The following is a 17,039-nucleotide window of genomic DNA, read 5'->3' on the forward strand; positions in this document are numbered from 1 at the left end:
ACTATTTCTAACATTAGGGTGACTTCTGTTGTTAGGTTTTGCTACAGAAGTGACACAGTTCGCCATAAATTTGTTTTCCTTCTGTAATACAGAAATTTTATGCTTCTTCTATTTCATATTCTTATCTCTCATTTGTGGTAGCAGCCTCTTCCTGTTTAGTTTGCCCCAGTTAAACTCAGATACTTTTTCTTACTGTTTTTTTAGTGTGAGATTCTCCTTTGCCACCACCGATACTGTCTGATGTGATGTCCATGGGCCTGTATATACATTTCAATTTCCACTGCAGAAGGCTGCAACATAGGGCAGGAAAGGGAAGGTGAGCCAAAATCTCTTGACAGGCTTTCCAAAGACCTATCATGGTGGCAGGATGTCTAGGTAAAAGGCTGTGCTTCAGCTGTAAAATTCCGAAGTTGAGCTTTCTGGTGACTTCACAGGGATTGTTCTGAAGGGTATCACATGCACATCTCTCTCTGCAACTTTCCATTGATAGTGGGTTAGGGATGATCGGCAATGTGACTGGATTCCTCTTCCAAGTGGATCCAAACTTTTCAGCTGTCGTCACCATACAAACTAGGAATTTACTATATGGGGTAGATGACATTCTCCTGGAAGGAAAGTAGCAGTTACTTGCAACTCTGTGAATCCTGAGTTGTTCTCTGGCACATTAACATGCAATAACCATGAACCCCTTTGGGAACTTTTCTTTATTCCAGGTTCACCAATACCAGAAAATTGTATGAAAACTACCTGGTGGATGATAAGTGGCAATTGGTAGTTACCCTGGATGAGGTGTGGGTGTACTTGGATGATACAAACATATTCTGCACCATTTCCATCACCTGATAGACCAAAATAAGCACTCCAACTTCATTCAGGAGCATACAATTTTGTAGGAAGAGGAATATTAGGAATTGGAATAATTTATGAAGGGAGATGTTCGATAAATTCCAACTCCTTTGAAATTAATTCAGAAAAGACTAGGTAAATAACTGATACTGAATCTGCCACCTGGGTGACAGCTCTAAATGCAAATCAGTAGTGACTGATAAAAAAAATTAAAGGACCGTTTTGTAATTTATTCTTCATTGTTTAAAATGAATTGTACATCAACCATACAAAAATTGGCCGGCAAAGATAAGTTTTATTATATACATTCTTGTAACACAAGGATTTTGTAAACTGTGGATAGCCGGTGACCTAAAAGCGGCACTTGTTGGCAGTGTGTGGAGAACATGCACCGTCACGGAAAACAGTTTACGACTGGGTGGAAGGTTGGAAAACAGGGCGCACATCGGTGGACAAGGGAACCAGTTCTGGAAGGAATGTGTCAGTGTCAACACCAGCCAACATTGCCTGGGTCGAACAGGCTATCCAAGGAAACAAATGCATCAAATTTACGGAAATGGAGGCAGCCACGGGAATTAGCCGAAACACCCTGCAGCGGATCGCACGGCCACTTACAGTTGAGGAAGGTGTCATCCCCGTGGGTGCCTAGACTCTTGTCTGCAGGCGAAAAGCAGAGGCGTGTGGACGTGTGCAGAGAACTTTTGAAACGCCATGATCATGATCCAGCCGACTTAATGGCTGTTCTTGTGACTGGTGATGAGACATGGCTACACCGCTGCCATTGATCAAATGGGATCCACGGTGCTGTCACACCCACCATACTCTCCCGACTTGGCACCAAGTGATTATTACCTGTTCGGAAACATGAAGAAACCACTGCGTGGTTGCAGTTTTGTGGATTTTGCAGAACTGGACACAGCTGTCAAGCCATGGGTATGCGGCACTCAGAAAGAATGGTTTCAGGAAGGTCTGGAGAGACTGACACATCGATGGCAAAAGTACATACAGTTACAAGGAGATTATGTTGAGAAGGTGGACGTAACATCTGATGTACTTCATTTGGGTAGAAAAAAATAAAGTGTAAAATAATATAGTATGCCCTTCGTATGTATTGTTCCTTTAATGACAAATTAATCTCAAAAATCTAAACTTGTAAATAACCTATCTGTCATTGTGTTTGAAGCATCAGTATAGAACATCTCAACTTACCTGTTTACTTCTTGAACCTGCACATTGGGAAGGACAAGCTAAACTCTTGCTTTTTTTTTTTTTTTTTTTTTTCATTGACCTGCCATCGCTGATGATGCCTGTTCAGAGTAATGAATAGACTAGGCACTAGATAACTTTCTTTTGCTGTTTGCCTCACAAATGTAAAAAATATAATCAAAAATTAAATAAAAATCTGACCTTAGTTATATTGAACCAGGTCCACATAGGACTTGAACTATGTTATTAGAAATGTCAAGAGTCTGACAAAGGACCCCAAAGAATTAAAGCGAGTAGAGAGCTGACTAAACGATAGACATAATTGAGCTTTTTGAACAACAGCATGAAACATTCTCAAATAACCATGGCCCTAAATCATTTCATAATAATTTTACTAGTTTTATGTTGTTGGGGTCATCAGTTCATTGACTGGTTTGATGCAGCTCTTATTGCCACCCTATCCTATGCTAACTTTTTCATTTCTACATAAATACTACATCTATTCAAAATCTGTTTGTCATATTCATGCCTTGATCTACTCCTACCGTTTTTACCACCTACACTTACCTCAGAAACTACTGTAACTGAGCAGGTCCTGGGTGTCTTCAGATGTGTTCTATCATTCTGTCTCTTCTTCTGGTCAAATTTTGAAAAATTGTCTTCCTCACCAATGTGATTCATTTGTGATTTGATGTACCTATCTCACCTCCAGTATTCTTCTGCAACACGACTTTTCAGGGCTTCTATTCTCTTTCTTTCTGAGCTAGGTCTTGCCAGCAAGGTGTTTTCCCTAAGTACTATTTTTGTTGATTTTTTCCTTCCTTTTTCAGCTTGGTTTGTTACCTGTATTTTGTGTTAGATTTTACGGTCAATTATATAGTATACAAAAAATATGTAACATTCATTGAAGAAGTATGTGGAATCGATGACAACTACTACTATATCAGATTGCTGCTTAGTTAAGGTATAGCATAGTAGTAGCAAGTGTAAAGGTGGCTTAAAAAATGGTCAGTGTTAGTGGTTCATACAAGCCATTTGTGTTCATAGCTTATTTACAAAATTTCCTCAAATAATATCCTACCTGCTATTTCTGCAGTACTGGTACTTATCACGTCAGTGGAATAGGGAAGTGAATACGTTGTTTCAATAAAATTATCTTCCATTCTAGTTCCCTTCCATTTGTTGATGTAATATTTTAAAGACAGAAATGAGGCATGAGTTCGGACACATTCAAATATTCTGGACAGATATATTCAGTATTACATATACTGTATATAACAGTGTATGTTTCAATGTTAAAATATGTACTTAAATATTACCTGCTTTCCATACTTGCTGTACATTTCAAATTCTCTTCCATTGATCTCTCGAGTTTCTTCTGTTTGAATTTAAATTTTGCTGTTGGATAGATTGGAGGAAAGGATTAGCTGGTAAAAAATTATTGTTGTCACGGTTCTTTTGAGGGAAGGTATGAGTTTGTAAAAATAAATAGTCCTAGAATTCTGTATCTGTGAGCAAGGTATACTGGGTTTTGCACCTCATATTTATTGTTTCACACTTTGTAAAAGGTACAGCAAGTTCAATATCTGTGTGTAGTATACATGCACATTCACTTTCTTAACAAGATACTGCAACTATATTAATTAACAGTTACAGACTTGCACTCTCCTCTCAAAAACATAATTATCTGGCAGAATCATGAAGCAGCAGATATAATTTCATGTCTATAAAAATCTTCCATGTTGTCAAATGTTCCATAAAAATATATATTAGAATTTCAGTCTAAAACATGCCATTATAAACAGTACTGATATCTAATTTTCTAGTTTTTTTGTATTCCTAATAAGATATACAAATGAAGTACTGTTTCTGAAATGTAAGGTATGGTCCTTAATTGTAAGACACTGATATGTAAAAGAATGACTTAATAAATGAAAATGCACGACAAACAAATATGGATAATTTAGAAAGGTGGAATATGAGGCAAAAAAAAAAAAAAAAAAAAAAAAGCTATTCTTCATAAATGGTCATGTATGAAAGCTAACCAGGAGGAAAATGAAAAGACATCTATTCAAATGCAGTTGATGAAGATAAAGATGAGCTCTATTTTAGTCCATAGATTTCAGTAGGCCTTGTTGTTGAAGAGGAGAAAATTTTGCTAGATGTTTGCATGTGCTGTTGGTGAATACATGAAGGGAAAACCTGTTGTTGTAGTAGTAGTAGTAGTAGTAGTAGTAGTAGTAGTAGTACAAATGGTTCCTGCACCTATTTAGTAATATATTCAATTTCAAAATCGACAAGATTTTTCACACCACTGCAGGAATCGTCACTTGCTCTTATGTAGCATATCTTTCACCAGCATTGCTACCTCCCAAGTTATACTCTCTCTCTTGATTGAATTTCAACCGATATTCTTTATCTGTGTCGTCATAAACTTGGTCCAGATTGGCCTGAATACGAACATTCTTACTAAAGAAACAATTTATTTTCATACACTTTCATTCTGAGGGATTCTGAAGTTGGATATAAATTCCCTTGGGTTCAGGGGAGCATTCACCTGAACATCAGATGATTTCCCTTATTCTTTGGCCACTTGTTCACATATGACATCTCTTTTTTCCTTCCATCCACCCACAATCTAATGTATGAGTCTGTCTAACGAATTCTTCTCTTGATTGACTGTAGTGGAGTTGATTAAGTGCTCACTTCAGTTAAGGTTACAAGATCAAATTCTGGTACAATCAATTGACTTTTAAGTGTGCTTGAATGTGTGAGATCTCTGTTAGTATATTTTCTGGCTTGTTGAAAAACCCATTTCATGGGAAATGATCAGCAGTCCAGCATGTTGGTTGAAGTACTTACTGAAAAGTTTGGACTACTGAGTGCTATTTTCATCATATACTTAAATCCAGGGATGAGCATATTATTGCACATGAAGCAACATACTCTCTGCAATCAGAATACAGTACTGCAGAACATCTTTCAACTGGACTGTGCTTTGTGCAAGAGCTTTTACGTCAAGTTGGTGGGAGGAAACTTAAAATAAATTATGGTGATTATTGTTTCAAGAGGAATTAAAATAAGATCCCCCTCACTAAAATAAATTTTAAAAATAAAAAATATTGTTTTGTGCAAATAAAAATATAAGAACCTTATAAATTAATCATCAGCAACAAATTAGGGAAAAAACAAAATAGTATGGTAGCCTATTTCAGTCATCTCACAAATTCACAAAATAATAGTTAAAAATGAATGACAAAATATGAAAACTGATTCATTTTGGGTAGTTTGTGAACTTCAAAATTATAATGGCATCTTATCTGTTCTTTTGAAAGTGGGGTATTTGAGTATCCGAAAGAAGATGCGAATGTAATCTTAGCAGTGTGCATGCATTGATCAAAATTCCTGCTGCTGTAGAGTGTACAGCATGCCAAGATTTGGATGTCTGCAAGAGAAGGTAATCAATAATCATGTATATAGTAGTGTGATCACATCAACCAATATTCTTACTGTTTAGCATAAGATGTCGTTCTGCTTGCATTATACCTGTGCATTCCAATGCTCATCCCTGCCTTCGAACATTCACAGAGCAGTGTGTTAGTAGTTTACGTTAATTTGTCATACAGTTTTTCTTATTATGGAGTACATACATTTTACATAAATATATATAACTCATATTTTCTCTTTTATATTGCCTACATTTCAAAACATGCTAACAGAGTTGTTTGGGAAATTGTTGCTCACATACATGAGTTAATCAGACTCTCAAAACATTCCATGCGGAACTTTCAGTATTAATCACAAGACTTTAAAAAGTGATAATTGGAAGATGTTGAAAGGAAATTACATGCTAAACATATTAATGCAACTCTGAAACATGTTGGGATATAAGAGCAGCCAAGAGAGGAAGATAAGAGAAGCCCACAAAAAACACACTCATTGGAAGAGTAATACAGTTTGTATAATCATTAGTTTCAATCCTTATTTTAGATATTGACCATTATTTTGAGGTTGAATTGTTCAAAGAAGTAAAGTCATTTTAAAATTCAACCTTCATCAATAGTTGATAAGTACAGAAGTGAATTCTAATGAGGTTTGTAGTCAAGAATTTTGAGTACTTTTGACAAACTATACTAAAATTAATCTGATTTTAGTTACAAATCAATAAAACCCAATTAATGAAGCTGTCAAAAATATTTTAATTTTAAATGTGTATAGTTATAAACTCTTGTGCAGTTGTTACTTTAGCAGAACATTGCTATTCTCATACAGAACAATAGCACAAGTTATCGTTGTGTAAAACCTATCTGTGTCTGTGCAGCGTAAAGCAGATTATTAAAAGAGAATTATTACAAGTTAGGTGGTGTAAGTCAAGTTTCTTATACTATAGTTTGTTGTAAGTTTTAGTGAACAATGGTTTACATGCTTTGTTACAGTATGAAGCTCTTAGTGAGGCTGGCTCCACTGTGCTTGTTTCTTGGTTGTTTTGGCTATTTTAGCAGATTTGTGAGGATTTCTCATCTATCTACAGGTACTCGGCTAAATTAAAGAACATGACAAAGCCTTGAAACCTATTTAAAGGTGGTCATTTGGCATACTTTTGTTTATTTCATTCCTGCCAAGAAAATATTTGAAATTTGCAAACCTGTGGATATATCTGATTGCTACAGTTTATAATGTGTCACCAAGTTCAATAGTAGTACAGTAGAGTCTCAATTATCCGACGTAAACGGGACCTGGAGTATGTCGGATCACCGAAAATGTCGGATAATACAGAATAACTTTGAAAATGAACTGAAACAAACAGGAAGGCTAAAATAATGACATGTTTTACGGTGCTCTACTTATTGAATTACCAATTCAGTTGTACAGTACATGCAGTATTAAACGAAAACATTCCAGATGTCTTACGAAAAAAAACTTTTCTCCACAGATATTAAGCTACCTAATACTGTACCGTTTTTGCCACCGATCACGCCACCCAGCACTGGCAGGAAAATTAGGGTCCCCTTCATTAAACTACTACTGGAAATACACAGCCTTTTCCTGCAGAATGGTGCCAGATATTGGCAGGCCCTTTTCCCAGTGTTGAGATACCAAAGAAATGGTGCTTCACTTACTTTTTCGTACTGACATTTTTCATTGTTTTTCTCTGCTCTGGTAGAGCACAACTTTTCAATTTCTTCCCTCTGTTTTTTTCAAGTCTCCCACTGTAACACGTCCAACACCATAATCTGAAGCCACATTTTGAAGAATTTCCCCTTTGTCCAGTCTCTTTAATGCACTCAATTTGTGTTCCATAGAAACAGTCACTTTTTTCCATTTACTCGCTATATTCACAGAGGATACGAAAACTATAACATCCGCACCCAACCAATACTACAATGACTGAAGACTCACTGCACCTGTCCTTGAGAAAAACCCAGTCCTACCGCCAGCGTTCAGGCCAGTGCTTGTCCCATGGTCGCACCCTCCACAGCGGGTGTGCCTGAATTCAGTCTCCATCAAAAGTTGAAATTAAGCCTAACAGTGTCGGATAACACGGAATATCGGATAAGCGAAGGTCGGATGAGCGAGACTCTACTGTATATTGATGATGCTTAATTTCCTATGTATCGCCTAGGCAGGTCATTCCATTGAGGTTTTGGTCAGCATGGTGAAAGCTCATGGACTCAGGACACTGTTGGTCATCTATGAAATGTTTTTTTCATGGTGTTCAACTCTTGGAAGAAGCTGGAATGGTTTCTTTCTCAAGGTTCTAGCTGTTTCCTTTTCATTTCTTGACATCGTTAATAAATATGCTCACCAGAACTCATACCACATTGATATGGTTTATCAGCAGAATTCTAGAATGTTGATATATTATTATTATGATGATGATGATTATTATTATTATTATTATTATTATTATTATTATTATTCACAGAATACAATGATGGCAAACAAGATGGGAAGATGATTCTAGAGGGAAATGAACGAAAAGACTGATACCTTCTCTGGGCGTATGGGTTAGCCGAAATCATGGTGAAGTGAACTATCATCTCACACAGTTCTTGACAGGTCATGGATACTTCTAAAAATTTCTTCATAGTATAGAAGAAAGACAGAGAGTAAAGCAGAAGAAGGAAGATGAAGCACAAGATGCATTAAGCACGACATCCGTCCTGAAGTAATGCGAGAGCGGTTTCTGGGGCAGAGATAATCGTCGTGGGGAAAAGGGAGTGTGGTTTTTAGTGGGTAAGAATCTCCACACACTTGTTGAGTGCGGACCCTCACAAGCGTCTTATGAAAGATTTTCCACACTCCCTCACAAAAAGAAAATTATTATTATTATTATTGTACCGGATGATACACCTCCACGCCGCTAGTTCAAATATTGCGCCAGTTGAAACTCCTCTACAGGAGAAAGCCTGAACTTTAACAAACTGTATTAACTCAATGGTTTCTCGGAAGATGTCACTACTGTAAATTTGGTAATTTTGAAGTGTTCTGAACTGTGTCTATTTCGATTTGTGTTTGTTTGCTCCGTATCAAGAAGTTTGAACATTCTCTAACAGATGTCTCTACCAAAACTATAATAACGCACTCTGGTGTAAAGGAATGTACTCTCCTGAAGAAATTTTGTATTCCTAAGTTTTGTTTTTACTAAATTTTGTTCTGTGGTTTGTGGGTTGGCAATATAAATCCTTTCTTTCCACCTGTTTTGAATGTAGCCAATCAAGAATTTTTGTAATTAATTTTCCACCAATAAGGTGTTTCTTCCTCGTCTTGTATATTAGTTTTTGCTGTTATCCAATAAAAGTTTGTGGGCGGGTTGTTATCATTCATGAAAGGTCTCGAACTTTCCACGAGGATATAAAAACTGCTGATTTTCTGGTCTCGGGGCCACTTCAGTAACATCTCTCTTAGTGTGTGAATATGTAGCAGGGGGCGGGAAGCGCCTCTTTCTTCAAGCAGAAGTTCTTCAACAAGGTAATGGCCTGTTAACATCTTTAATTCTTGCTAGCTCAGCAGTTTAACTCCCGGAGAAGGTTCGAAACCTTTAAAATGTAATCCATCTTCCTTAAAATGTAATTCCCTTTTTCTATCTATGTAAAAACTACTATTTCTTGAACTGTAAAGCGGGGATAGAGAGTGCTTCACCCTCTCGAACTCCCCTTCATTTTGAAAAGGAGGTGACTACGTTTTCATAACCGTTCTTCTCTTCTTTAATGTAGTAAGTTTTCTCATACATGTCACCTCCCTAGCTTGGGATTAGCCCCTGTATAATCGGCCTAGCGCCACATAGGTTTTAGACCAAAAACTTTGTGTAGGAGTGCAAGTTATCGCCTCTATTCAATTTTGTATTTTGGGCCATTTACTTAACCCGTTTTGTTTTCCTTCCTGCGGAGGCCCAGTAGATTGGGTATTAGATACCCCTGTTTCACTGTATGTGTGCCTTGAGGGCAGTTAGTGTAAAGTCAGTTTATGGCCTCTTAAATAGGCTTGAAGACTTTGAGAGCGCATCTGCTCTTTCTTGTGTGTGAAACGTGCCTCTAGGAGGCTTAACATGGTAATTGGGAGCAAGTGCTCCTTGGCATGATTGGGGTTTTCTGCCCCTTTGTATGAACTGGGTACATTGGTAAAGTTGGGCTCATAGCCCAAAACTTGTAACGAACTGTAATCTGTAATTTCTTAATTTGTTGATCTGCTACTTGGTACTTGTTATACTTTGTTCTTTGTTGATTTTGAAAAGAAAATATAACCTTTGTTACAGTTTTAAATTAACTTTAATTTGGTAGTTGAGACCTATTCCAGCCCGCACCTTCTTTCACCTCTGCTGTTCCACAGATACCTCGGAACTATTATTATTATTATTATTATTATTATTATTATTATTATTATTATTATTATTATTATTTACATCTTATGGCCTTCATTGGACCACTCTAGCCAACTTTATACACTGTTACAGCCAGAAACAGGGAAGACAGAACATCACGTTAAAGTTTCGAAACACTTCTTGCAGAAATTACGTGAGCTACGAGTGGACGAAGGTGACATCCTGGTAAGCTTTGATGTTACGTCACTTTTTACTAATATATCAGTAGAAGAAACGCTTGCTTACATCAGGCAATACCTGTCTGAGGACTTGACAAATCTCGCAGCAGTTTGTTTAAAATCTACTTACTTCTACTACAAAGGGGATTATTACGAACGGACAGAAGGAGTAGCAATGGGTTCACCTGTCACCAGTGGCTGCTAATATTTTTATGGAACACTTTGAGTCTGCTGCATTAACTACAGCGCCATTGAAACCTAAGTGCTTCTATTGTTATGTGGATGACACATTTTCGGTCTGGCCCCATGGAAGGGATACATTAAATGAATTTTTGGAACACCTAAATTCCATTAACAGTAAATCAAATTCACGATGGAAGTAGAAAATGAAGGTAAATTACCTTTTCTTGATGTGCTAGTATACAAGAAGAATGATGGTACTCTAGGCCATGCAATGTACAGGAAACCTACACATTCTGAAAGATACCTTCATAAATCCTCACATCACCACCCATGCCAAAAAGCAGCTCTCCTTCGAACGTTATTTACTAGGGTGAATAATGTTGCAGACGCTGCTAACTGCTCAAGTGCATTAAGAGAACTGACAACATCCATGAAGAAAAACGACTATACATCAGAAGACATAGTACGAGCTGTGAAGATCAATGAGCCTAACAGGGATAGTACCAACAAAGACTACAGTAAAAAGAAGAAAGCATTCCTTCCTTACGTGGCAGGTATAACTGACAGAATAGGGCGCATTCTTAGGAAGCATAATATAATTCCAGTTTTTACCACAGACCGGAAGATCAAATCCCTGTTTTGACCATTCAAAGAAAAACCACATCTTGAAACACCAGGCGTGTATGAAGTTCCACGTGGTTGTGGTTGCTCATACATTGGCATGACGAAAAGGCTTGTCAGCACCAGGGTGAAAGAACACATTAGATCGGTAAAGAATGTCGCCCTTTCATCCACAATGGAGTATGCCATAAGCCAGTCTGCCATAGCGGAACATTTCTACAGTACAGACCATGAAATCCACCATGGAACAGCGGGACGCACTCACAAAACCATCGACAGAGGGCGGTGAATTACAGCACGACGATTCTTGAGTCCTATTAGTGGGGTAGGCCGTGGATAGTACGGTCATGACTTCCACGTTACTTTGAATTTCTTTGCTCACTGTTGGAAGCATAATTTAACTTGCCGTGATGAAGGCCAATGCAATTTGGCTGAAAGCTCGGCTTCATTAAATAAACATAGTGGCTTTAATCCAGTGTTCATTTATTCATTTAGGTTCCTTCAGTACATCTTCATTCTCTCGGATCTTATATTTCTTTCTTCATCGGAAATCACCCTTCGTATTGTCTGTTTGTTGATTCTGGTTTGCAGTCTGGTTTGTTTGTCTGTGAGTTTCCTGATTTTATCAGTTTTGTTTTTTAGGTCTTCCACTGTACTTTGTAGTTCATCCATATTTTCCGTGATTTCTGTAATCCACTTAATGTTGCACTTATTATTCCATAATTTTTCTATTATTCTCCTGATGATCCTGTTGAATTGTTCATTGTGACGTAAATTGAATTGTTGAATTGTTCATTAAACAGTTTATTAATTATATAACTTGCAACTTTAACAAAGTTTGCCAATATTTTATTTTAAATTCCCTATCATACAATAATGTTTTTAATGTTTCTTTCCAATTTAATATAAATTTGGTATTCTGATATATTATTGTGGTTTATTATAGCTGATGATGTCCCTTAGGGGACGAAACATGTACTAAATGTAATAAATTATATATGTATTGAATAGACGGACTACTTAAATATAATATTTAAGTTAATCTTAAATATTTGCTATTTGATTATACATTCATGCAATATTTTTTCAGGATATGATTACTTTCGATTGATATATTTATGATATTCTCCCATTTTGGGGAACTGAACTAAGAAGAGAAAAGGTACTGCTATTTCCAGTACTGGTAAGATAGAAGTCTGTCAAATGCAGTCATCACAGTCACACCCTCAGGATAATATAAAAATCTCCCTCCGATGAATCCAAGGTGAGCCTACGATGATCCCAGAACAGGGAACAACAGAAACCAAACTACAGCTACAAAGTAATGTCACAAACTAGAATGTTCTAGGCAGTAACACCATCGCATTTTTTAGGAATTTCTCCTGCAGTATGTACATTCATTACAGGGTCTCTGGAAACTACTGTATAAGTATACCAGTTTGTGAATTCGTAAGTCCATTTATCCTGGTTATGTTTGTGTAACAAGCACATAGTTTAGAGATCAAACCCCCCAGGAATACATGTAAGTAAGATGTTATTGTTGGCAAATTTTAGTTTTTTTTTTTAAATTGTCATTTTCTCTTTATGAATTTGGAAGTTTTGCACATTGCTATCAACTAAATCAGATGGTTTCTTTCCCTGTTGAGTATTGATATTTGTAGTAATGTGCAGATATTAAATTAACTTTCAAGTAACACAGAAATTAGAACTGTAAATAATAATGATAATAATAATAATAATAATAATAATAATAATAATAATAATAAAGTCAATCAAACATGTATTCCAGTAAAGCAACACACATCATTGGCTTATCTACAGTAAATTGTTGAGTTCCCTCATTCGCTGCAATACACATCTCAATGCATCTTCATATTCAGCAGCATTTCTTCGTTAACTGAAACATCGCCAGCATAAAATGTCTCCTGGTTGGTTGTTTCATTAGTGATGGGCAGTCTGAGATGGGATCTCGAGATTTCTCAAGACCTTATCCCCGCATTGTGTGGCGAGCAGCGTGTCGTAGACGTACAGGTAGATAGAGCTGAATATTGTTTGTGCCAAGTATGCGAATATCCAACCACAGGCCTTCTCCATTCCATAAATACGTGTCAAAAGTGACTAGGCCATTCATTTCTACTGAGGTCTATTATTTGCACAGTTTAACATAATTATATTACTTATAAATTAATTATATTAATTATAAAGTATTTATAAAGGATACACATTATGACATTCTGTGCATCTGTAAGTGCACAAACAAGTAGGCTAAGTACAGAAACTGACGGCTACTGTAGGTGCACATGGTTATTGCTCATAATTTATCAGACCCCACATTCAATATCAACTTGACCAGTGCTTGTGTTTACAGATATTATGGTGACGAAGGAAATAATTCCTTATAGAGTTACAGAATATTCGCATCGTAATTAAGTACTTCGGTATATTAGAGTGCAATTTGTAATTAGGCCTAATTGTACGCGCTTTAAGACGATGTCCAAAATGCAATGTAAGTCATGGACGTGGAATTATTTTGAAGCGATGCCACATAGCACAGTCTGCTGTCATGTTTGTTCAGAAGTAAAATACATTTTGCAGAAATACTTCTGGGATGATCCGGCACTTAAACACATAATATCACTGAAGAGGAATTGTCACAGAGAACTCCTCCGGCTCGGCCTGCCTCACAAGAAGCTACCCTGTCGACGACAATTGCGAGGTATCCAGGTATGCATACATCCTATCTACCGTTATTAACAAAATAATTATACAGGGTTATTCAGCTAAGATGTCCACTTCTAATAACTCGTGAACTGTTTAAATACTGACATTCTGTTTTCACGTTCATTAATGGTATTAAGGGGCTCATAGTCGAACATCCAGTACTTTTCCAGGCTTTTGACAAAATTTATTGACACACACGTTTCCATATGAGAACATTATTTCACACAATAATTGCTGATGATATGCTATCAAGCTTATGCTCATAGTTACTGGGACGTTGCACAGATCACATCACAGGCAAATTGGTTTCGAGATTTTTGCGAGTGTCTCTAGATATACGACTTCAGTCTCAAGAGTCTCCAGTGAGAGCATTGCCCATCCCTAGTTTTCATACACAATGGACTTGAGATGACCCCACAGATAAAGGTTGAAAGGATTTAAATCAGTATATTTGGTAGAAAATTGGATGGAACCATCACAACCAAGTTGTGTTTGAATGTTGTCTGCATTCCTTCCTCAATGTGGTAGTACTCCATCTTGATGAAACCATATTTTTTCTTGTAATTGGAGTGGTACATGTTATATTAGTTCCGTAATGGCATCCTTCAAGAAAGTGAGGTGCATACAGTTAGTCTGTCAGGTAATAAATAAGGTCCTATGATGCAGATTTCTAAAATTTCAGCCCAGTTGTTTATGATTGGTGTTGTTGGAAGGCCCTTTCACACGGGACATAAGGTTTGGCAAGAACGCAGAAATGGGAATTGTGGATATTGAATACTTCTCAGTTTGTAAATGTCACCTTTCCACTCCAGAGTACAGAGTACAGAGTCAGTGAAGTTTGGGTCCTGATGATGGTACTGTATTTTAAAATCCATGTGCAGAATTCTATCCTCTGCTGATGATCCTGCAGTCTTAAATGTTGCACCCTAATGCAATGGAATGGGGGTAGATTTTCCATCCAAAGTATTTGATGTACAGTTGAACAAGCCAGCCTTATTTGATTTGATACATGATGGACAGATGTTCGAGGGTCATCAGACACTTCACGTGAAACACATTGGCCATTCTCTGGCGTCATGATGGACCAATTTCGCCCAGAATCATATTTGTGAGATGCTAACATCCCAGTTTCTCTAAGAGGTCAACCCAAGCATAGAAATACATTTTAGTCTGGATGATGCTTACACGTACACACTTGTAACCATGTGAATCATACATTGATGCACTCCAAATACGAGATACATACCTGTGTACTCGTCTCTACTGTGCTCTATAATGCGTGATGGACGAACAGACCAGTACCATACTTGATCCAGAATGCTACACTGATAACATTAGTACTTCACCAGTTTATTACAAGTTCAGTATTACCCCGCATTTACGTTCCCGGCTTTTACAACTTTTTTTGTTGGTCCCCTGAGATTTCCTACGCTCACAATGTATTAAAATCCTCAAATTTACGTTTGCGACATTTTATGCTTCCCGCCATTTGCGCCACGACAGGCCGTTCGAGAGGAAAACATTCGAGGTAAAATGGCGTCGCAACTAACCTAAAACGCTTTGAGTAACCATGGCATGACGACCAAATCAACCAACCATGGTCTATAACAACTCTTAGAACTCTCAGTATTAAACTTCTGATTAACCAACGCAGCGCATTCTTTGATATAAGGTGTTTTTCACAACGACTTAAACCTTATTTTCAAATCCGACAACGAGTTGAATTAACAAAACCGCAAAGGAGAAGGAAAAGAAGGAGATATCAGGTGTTTGCTTTATTGCCAGGTACAGTATAAGCCACAAGAAGGAGACGTTATCAAGTGATTCTCGTTTTAACTCTTGTATAGTTATATAGTGAATAAACCCTGTATAAGCATTGTATATTTTTCTTACTAATAAACGTGGTATACGCTAGTGATGGACAACGCTCTCGCTTGAGACTCTCGAGACTGATGTCGCAGATCTCGAGACAGATCCTCCTGTAGTGCAAGCTGTGCGACGTACCAGTAACTACGACTGTAAACTTGATAGTATATCATTGGCAGTTATTGCGTCAAATGATGTCTCATATGGATACAGTACTTTTGCATCCATCTCTTGGTGGTTCATGCGTTCATGAACGTACCATTTGTTTGCAATTTTCGCTATTTTCGGTACCTCTCCTATTTTTCTAAATTTATGTTATATGTTGTTCTTACCTTAATTAGTTGTTTCGGTCTGGTTACTTTTCGTTAATTGATTATAAGTTTCCTTCGACGTGCAATCATGTCAGGTTAAACGAACTCTGCTTGTATATTTTCTTTCTTTTCTTCGCTGCCTTACGTCATTCCTTCTTGGTTGTTGATTGGTTGCAGCACCTTGGCATGGCTGTTTACGTCACTGGCAACTTTCCTTTTGGTTGGTACCGAAAGTGTATCCTTCCGCGCTTTTCTGTCTTTTCATTGGTCATTTTTGTTATTTGCATTTAGTCTGTTATATTAATTAATTGGAAATTTTAAAAATATTATTTCTGGGCTCCCTTTTCCTCACTATTTTGTTATTTTTTGTTAAGATTTTCATGTACAGGTTTGTAATTACTTCCGTTAGTTTTACAGCACTGTTGCGTCCCATCTGGAATGTTCCTCAGCGCTATTTAAGGATCAAGCCTACGGGAATGCTTTGCCTTCACACTCCGGGTCTGGCCGGAATCGCCGCTGGTACTCTACGTCAGCTCCTATGCTGCACTTTCATTTGGCAACATATTTGCCGCACGCATTATGGAATAGCGACTTCTCGTCAGCATGTACTTTGCTGCAGTTTGTTCGAGGTCAATCACCTCTCCTTTCGCTCATGTGTTGAGCGCTACAAGCATGACTTGTCAACCAGCGTGACTGCACTTGATGTGGCCCTTGCCGGCCTTTGTATTTTCCATTTTGGACATGAAAATAACGCCAGCCTAGGTTTTGGTCTTCTTTGCAGCGAGATCTGCTGAATTTTTAATGACGATTTTAGCCAGTCGTGTCTATGGACACATTTTATTTGTATGTCGGCTGGTTCGTCTATAACATTTATTAATTGCAGCTTACTACTGGATAATGAAGTTGCTGGACAAAAGGTTCTTTTTTTCTTTGAGCTTTTTACTCCCCGGTGGAGAACTGAGTGCTGTAAAATTCAATTCAAGCGCTGGAATATCATATTTAATTATTAATTATTGTTAAAATCTCTTTAGTCTTTGTTGTTATTTCTGCATTATTTATATAATAAATCTTGTAACTGCTGATCCTTTTTCTTATTTCCCGAGAAACCTTGGAAACCCCCTCCAGCCTTTCCATTCTTTTCTCCACTTGGTACAGGCCAGAGTAAAGTGTAGCTTCCACCGAAGTCCCAGTCAACATCATGGCTGTGACAGTATGGAAGCTGCTGGGGTATGGGTAGTGCTGAGT

General features: G+C 37.4%; 1 long non-coding RNA gene across 1 annotated transcript; it reads left to right on the top strand.

Annotated features, from left to right (window-relative positions):
* Nucleotides 1-252: 252 nt before the first annotated feature.
* On the top strand, nucleotides 253-16,680 carry LOC136877950 (uncharacterized). Its single transcript, XR_010860827.2, has 3 exons — nucleotides 253-316; nucleotides 13,492-13,620; nucleotides 16,212-16,680. It is a non-coding gene; the product is annotated as an uncharacterized lncRNA (long non-coding RNA).
* Nucleotides 16,681-17,039: the final 359 nt, after the last annotated feature.

This window comes from Anabrus simplex, chromosome 1 (assembly GCF_040414725.1).
Source record: "Anabrus simplex isolate iqAnaSimp1 chromosome 1, ASM4041472v1, whole genome shotgun sequence".
In the NCBI taxonomy this organism is placed as follows: Eukaryota; Metazoa; Arthropoda; class Insecta; order Orthoptera; family Tettigoniidae; genus Anabrus; species Anabrus simplex.